A 7651-nucleotide genomic window follows, 5' to 3' on the forward strand; every position below is an offset into this window, starting at 1 on the left:
TAGATAATATATATTACCTACTACCCATTTTATAGCCAAATATGATATGTATAATATCTATATTTCATACATCCACATAAAATACATAAAATTGATGTAACATACATATACTAGATATATTATTATACTCAGCTGCTGCTTACCGGGTTGCTGCTCCTCAGGCAACCGTCAGCAGGTGTTTCTGGGGGTGGTGATGCTCATCAGGCAACCGTCAGCAGGTGTTTCTGGGGGTGGTGATGCTCATCAGGTAACCATCTCCAGGTGTTTCTGGGGGTGGTGATGCTCATCAGCCGAACAGCTTGTACATGTGTGCGAAAGTCCAGAAGCCATACCTAGTGTTCCAAAAAATGCATTTTTCTGAAAGGAGCGACTATTCCATCTCAAGGTCCTGGTAAACACACCGAAAGCACCAGAGCCCACACAACAGGGCTACGCACTCTCCCGTCCCGGCAGCAGCCGCTCCACCTGCACAGCGTCCCGGCTCAGCCTCCACCCGAGCGCCCCGAACACCGGCACCACCCACGCCTCGCGGTGGCCAGCCGCTGCAGGTCCTCTACTCCCTGCCCGTTCCATCGTCCCCGACGTTCCTGTATGTGTGTGCCACTCAGTGTGGAGCACGTGCTGTTTTCCAGTATCTCCTTCTTACCTGCCCAGGCGCCGCGCTGACCGGACAGCCCCCACAGCCCGCAGTCAGTCCGTGCCGCAGACACCCGAGCAGCCGGGCCGCGAGCGCGCAGGACCCGTTGCGGGGACGCGGCCGCCGCCGTCGGTGCCCCCCCCGTCCCGTTCCCGGCGCGGGGACGCTGCCGCCGCCGCCCGCGCCCCCCCCCCTTCCCGGCGCCGGGACGCGGCCGCGGCCGGCGTGGCCCCCCCCCTTTAGATTCCCGGCACGGGGATGCAGCTGAGGCTGGCCGTCCCCGTTTCCTTTGCGCCGCAAACAAACTGCTGCGGCCGCCGGGACATCCACCTCCCCTCCCCGGAGACGCAGCCCGGGCGGGCGGGTCCCCCACCCCTGTCTATCGGCGGCGGCGAGTGCTGCTGCTGCCGCCGCCGCCGCCGCCCCCCCCCCTCGGCGGCAGGCGCCGCCGCTCCCCCGGCGACTCAGGAAACCTCTACCGCCGCCCCCCCCCCTTCCCGGCGCCGGGACGCGGCCGCGGCCGGCGTGGCCCCCCCCCTTTAGATTCCCGGCACGGGGATGCAGCTGAGGCTGGCCGTCCCCGTTTCCTTTGCGCCGCAAACAAACTGCTGCGGCCGCCGGGACATCCACCTCCCCTCCCCGGAGACGCAGCCCGGGCGGGCGGGTCCCCCACCCCTGTCTATCGGCGGCGGCGAGTGCTGCTGCCGCCGCTGCCGCCGCCCCCCCCCTCCTCGGCGGCAGGCGCCGCCGCTCCCCCGGCGACTCAGGAAACCTGTACCGCTCTGCGCGCAACAGACCCCCAGCCTCCACCGGCCTCTCGACCGGGGTCGCCGCCGGCTTCACCTGCAGTCCGCCGGCGCTCCGCTGTCGCTGCCGCCGCCCACGCCGCCGCCCCCGCCGCTCCACTGGCGCCGCTCCGCCACCTCTCCCGCAGCTCCGCCGCAGCCGGCACTCAGCCGCGGAGCGCCGTCGGCGCTCGGCCGCCGCCGGCAGTCCACCGCCGCTGCCCCGCCGCCGCCGCTCGGCCGCCGCCGGCGCTCCGCGGCCGGTTCTCCGCCGCTCGTCCGCTCCCGCCCGCCCCGCCGCCGCCGCCCGGCCCGGGGCGTCGGCGGCGCCGGCTCGCTCCCGCGGCCGTTCTCCGCCCCGCTGCGTCCGCTCCCGCCGCCGCCGCGCCCGCCCCGGCCGCAGGGCGGCGCTGGGCCGCCGCCGGCGCTCCGCGGCCGGTTCTCCCGCCGCTCCTCCGCTCCCGCCGCCGCCGCCGCCCGGCCCGGAGCGTCGCGGCGCTGGGCGCCGCCGGCGCTCCGCGCGGTGCTCCGCCGCTCCTCCGCTCCCTCCGCCGCCGCCGCCGCGCCGCCGCCCGGCGCGGGCGTCGGCGCGCTGGGCCCCGCCGGCGCTCCGCGGCGGTGTTCCGCCGCTCCCCTCCGCCCGCCGCCGCCGCCGCCGCCGCCGCCCGGCCCCGGAGCGTCGGCGGCGCTGGGCCGCCGCCGGCGCTCCGCGGCCGGTGCTCCGTCGCTCCTCCGCCCCTCCGCTCCCGCCGCCGCCCGGCCGCCGCCGGCGCTCACCTTCCGCTGCCTCACCGTAGCCGCCGCCGCTCCGCCGCTCCTCGTCCGCCGCTGGTGCTCCTAGGGGTCTCGCGGGCGGCGCCGGGGGGCCCCTCTTGAGGGGCTCGGAGCCGAGGGGCGGGGAGAGGCGGGCCGGGGCGGAGAGGGGCGGGCCGGGGCGGGGCTTGGCGGCCAGGGGCGGGCCGGGGCGCCGAGGGGCGTGGCCGCCGTTCGGCCGACGGCGCCGGTGCGTATCCCTGAACGCAGGGATCTCGGCAGCTCCCCCCGCCCCGACCGCGCCGTCGCTCTTTCCCGCAAGCCCGCAAGGCTCGCGAGCCGCCGCGGCGGCACTCTCGGGGTGCCCATTTCGTTCAGGCAGCCAGGTACGTTCCTAAACCCCCTGAGAATACCCCGCGGCCGCCCTTTTCGAACGCGTCACAACTGCGCATGCTCGAGCCAGCCGACGCCATTTTGGCCGTCGTCCGTACCGCGCATGCTCGAGCGATGCGGGCGCCATTTTGGTTGTCGTCCGTACCGCGCATGCTCGAGCGATGCCGACGCCATTTTGGTAGTCCACGGTACCGCGCATGCTCGAGCGATGCCGACGCCATTTTGGTAGTCCACCGTATCGCGCATGCTCGAGCGATGCGGGCGCCATTTTGGATGTCGTCCGTACCGCGCATGCTCGAGCGATGCCGACGCCATTTTGGTAGTCCACGGTACCGCGCATGCTCGAGCGATGCCGACGCCATTTTGGTAGTCCACCGTACACCGCATGCTCGAGCGATGCCGACGCCATTTTGGTAGTCCACGGCATCGCGCATGCTCGGTACAGCGCGGGTGAGGGTGGGGGTGTAGGGTAAAGGGATCGGGTGCAGGGATCAGGGGTTATAGGGTACTGTAAAAGGCTTATAGCGAGGGTGAGGAAGAGGGTGGGGCGAGGGAACAGGGACAAGGGATCAGGTGTAGGGATCAGGAGTCATCATTACAGTGAGGATGAGGATGAGGGTCACCATGAGGGTGAGGGAACAGGGCCAAGGGGTCAGGTGCAGGGGATCAGGTTTTAGGGCTACAGTGAGGGTATAGATGAGGGTAATATGACACTGCAGTGCCAAGGGATCAGGTGCAAGGGATCAGGGTTAGGGTTACGATTAGGGGTGCGTTCAGGGGGCGTGGTCTAGGGAGAGGGTTGCAAAGGGGCGGGTCTGAGTCGTCAGGGGGCGTGGTCTAGGGTTCGGGTTGCGAAGGGGCCCAGGTGCAGTGAATAGGGGGCGTGGTCAGGAGCAGGTCTGTCGAGGGTTAGTGTTGTTACAGTATTGATAGTAATGACAGTGCTCAGGATTAGGGCTAATTAGCATCATGAGGTCATTAGTGTCTGTCAGATGCTTGGTATTGTTAATGTTTTTAGCATGTGTAGAATTGCTTGCCTATGTAGGGTAATCAGCATCATGAGGGATGCTAGCATAATAAAGATAATTATTTGTGTAATTAAGGTGTTGATTGGCATAATCAGGGAACTGAGCATCATTAGGGGTTGTTTGTTAGCATCATTAGGGGGTTGTTAGGGTTGTTAGCATACTTGGGGTTGTTAGCATAATGAAGATGCTTAGCATAAATGGGGTTGTTAGCATACTTGGGATTATTGGCATCATTAGGGTAATCAGCAATGTCAGGGTACTTGGCATAATACATGTCATTACCATAAGGAAGAAGGTCTTTTGCATCACTGGGGTATTATGATCATTAGCATAATGAGGATGATGAAGTTATGAATGACTCTGTGCGTAGCATAGTTAGGGCTGGTTCATTACCATAATTGCATTGATTTGCATGATAACTATGGTTGTCATTTTCCTTGTTACAGGCACCTATGATTTTCAAGTCTTCACAATTAAGACACTTTGCAGCAGGAGGGCAAGCACCTATAGGAGTACAATGAAGATACCCACCCCCGTGACGATGGGGACAATGTCAACAGCAATCAGCAGTACTAGAAGAGAACAATGATGACCATAATGACCACAATTGTGGTCATTATGCTGCACAAGGTAGGAATAACATATAGGAGAACAGACACAAACAATACAGTCATGACAGGCACAGCAGCAAAGATAAGCACAATAAGTACAGGAAGTACGAAAATGACACCAACCATGGTACGCCATCCAGGAGAGCAGTTAGAAGGTCTGCAGAAACAGTGCGGATTGAGTGGGTGGGGTCGGTGGGCGGGGTCGGCGGTGACATCGGCGGTGACGTCGGCGGTGACGTCGGCGGTGACGTCGGTGGTGACGTCGGCGGGCGGAGTCAGGGGGCGGGATCAGTGGTGACGTCGGTGGGCGGGGTCGGTGGGCGGGGTCAGGGGGCGGGGTCGGTGGGCGGGGTCGGTGGGCGGAGTCAGGGGACAGCATCACCACCCCTGTATGGACCATACAGTAAGAACAACAATGACCACACACAGCAGAACAAACACAAGCCCTACACTCAGGAAAACCATCACCACCACATTCAGGATAACTAACCCCAATCCTTTTCCCTGACCCTAACCTTAACCAGATCCCGACCCCAATCCCAGGCCCGACCCCAACCCCAAGCCTGACCCCAATCCCAGGCCCGACCCCAATCCTGGCCCCAATCCTAATCCCAGCCCTAACCTCAACCCTAGCCCCAACCCTAATCCCGGCCCGAACCTCAACCCTGGCCCTAACCCTAATCCCGGCCCCAACCCCAATCCTGGCCCCAATCCTAATCCCAGCCCTAACCTCAACCCTAGCCCTAACCCTAATCCCGGCCCCAACCCCAATCCTGGCCCCAACCCTAATCCTGGCCCCAACCGTAGTCCTAGCCATAACGCTAATGAAGCGGAACCCTAACCCCGGCCGTAACCCTAATGAATCGCAACCCTAACCCCGGCCGTAACCCTAATGAATCGGAACCCTAGTCCCGGCCATAACCCTAGGGACTCATAACCCCAACCCCGGCCGTAACCCTAATGAATCCTAACCCTAGTCCCAGCCGTAACCCTAATGAATCGTAACCCTAGTCCCGGCCGTAACCCTAAGGAATCCTAACCCTAGTCCTGGCTGTAACCCTAAGGAATTCTAACCCTAATCCCGGCCCCAACCGTAATCCCGACCAAAACCCTAACCGTGGCTGTAACCCTAGCCGCGACCCTGACCTGAAGCAGGCCCCAACCCTGATCCCGATCCCAGCCAGACCCAGATCTTGACCCTAAGAAGGCCCCCACCCTGACCCCGATCTGAGCCAGACCCCAACCTTCACCCTACGAAGGCCCCAACCCTGACCCCGATCCCAACCACACCCCAACCCTGACCCTGAGAAGGCCCCAACCCTGAGCCTGACGTCCACCAGACCCCGGCCCTGACCCTAAGCAGGCCCCAGCCGTGAGCCTGACCTCAACCAGACCCCAATCTTGACCCTAAGCAGGCCCCAACCCCGACCCCGATGCCGACCAGACCCCGACCGTGGCCCTGAGCAGGCCCCGACCCCAACCCCGATGCTGACCAGACCCCAACGGTGACCCTGAGCAGGCCCCGACCCCGACCCCGATGCCAACCAGACCCCGGCCCTGACCGTAAGCAGGCCCCGACCCCGACCCCGATGCCGACCACACCCCAACCGTGACCCTAAGCAGGCCCCAGCCATGAGCCTGACCTCAACCAGACCCCGACCGTGACCCTGAGCAGGCCCCAACCCCGACTCTGATGCCGACCAGACCCCAACCGTGACCCTGAGCAGGCCCCAACCCCAACTCTGACCTCAACCACACCCCAACCGTGACCCTGAGCAGGCCCCGACCCCAACCCTGATGCCGACCAGACCCCGACCGTGACCCTAAGAAGGCCCCAACCATGAGCCTGCCCTCAACCAGACCCCAACCATTACCCTAAGCAGGCCCCAACCCTGACCCTGACCTCAACTAGACGCTGACCCCCACCCAGACCCTAACCATAGGCACACCCCAACCCTGACCCCCATCGTAACCAGACCCCGACCGTGACCCTCATCCTAACCACACCCTGACCCCGTCCCTGACCCTAACCTTAACCAGATCCCAAGCCTAATCCCAGCCATTACCCTAATCCTGGCCCCAACCCTAATCCTGCCCCCAACCATAGTCCTGGCCATAACCCTAATCCCCGCTGTAACCCTAATCCCCGCTGTAACCCTAATCCCCGCTGTAACCCTAATCCCCGCCGCAACCCTAATCCCCGCCGCAACCCTAATCCCAGCCCCAACCCTAATCCTCGCAGTAACCCTAATCCCGGCCCCAACCCTAATCCCAGCCCCAACCCTAATCCTCGCCGTAACCCTAATGCCCGCCGTAACCCTAATCCCCGCCGTAACCCTAATGTTCTCCCTAGCCTTAATACTGGCTGCTGCGGCTCCGGGTGCCGCTGCGTTGCCCCCACCACCACCCCACGGTTCTGGGCGCCGGGGCCGCCCTGCCCCCAGCTTCCCGACGCAGTCCCAGCCGCTGCCGCCCCCCCCGTCCCCCGCGTCCCTGGCGCGGCGGCTCTAGGTGCCGCGGTCCCCGGCTTTTCCGGGCGCCGCGGCGCCCCCCCATTCCTCGCGGCGGCTTCGGCCGCCCCCGGCGACCCCCTCGCCACCGGCGCGGCTCGTGGGGCCGCCGCGCCCCCACCATTCCCCGTCGGGGCTACCGCGTCCGCCGTGCCTCCCGCCTCCCCCCCCCCTTCCCCGCACCTGACCTGGGTCGCCGCCGCTCCACTCCGGCAGCCCTGCAGTTGCTACCGTACAGCGCGAGTGCAGTAGAAGCCCGCAAAGCCCGGAAGAGGGGTTGAACGCATGTCGGGGGCTCCCGAGGGGAGCAAATCGATGCGGGAGCATCAGCGACAGTGTCCGCGGTGCCCCTAGGCCACGTATTACGGCTACGGGCGGCAGGAAGCGGTCCGGTCGGCTCCGCCCACGCCCCGCTTACAAATCCCATAAGGCACTGGCGTCGTCACTTCCGGGGCAGTGCAAGATGGCGTCCGCAGCAGGCGGCAGGGCGCGCGCCGCCCGGAGAGCCTCCGAAGGGCTCTCCGCCGCCGGCGCGGGAACCGGAGCAGCGCCGCGGCACGCCGAGACGCAGCAGCAGTCAGCACGCTGCGCTCCGGCACTCCGGAACCGGCCGCGGCTCCGCGCGAGCGGCCGGCGGCTCCATAAGGCACGCAGCGCCACGGCCGCGGCACGGCGACATCCCCGAAGGGCAGCGGACGACGCGCGATGCAGGTAAGCCCGTGTGGTGGCGGGTATTAGGCGTAGGGCTGCGGTTTCGGGTCTCCGGAACTCGGTTCCGGCTTCCCGGTTCCCGGTTCCGGGTTCCGGTGACACACATCCGGCATTCGGATGACGACTTCCGGCTTCCGGCGAGTCACTTCCGGGTTCCGGTATGTGACTTCCGGTTTCCGGCGAGTCACTTCCGGCTTCCGGCGAGTCACTTCCGGCTTCCGGC

This window comes from Lichenostomus cassidix, unplaced genomic scaffold, assembly GCF_008360975.1.
Source record: "Lichenostomus cassidix isolate B80296 unplaced genomic scaffold, HeHo_3.0 HiC_scaffold_47, whole genome shotgun sequence".
Lineage (NCBI taxonomy): Eukaryota > Metazoa > Chordata > Aves > Passeriformes > Meliphagidae > Lichenostomus > Lichenostomus cassidix.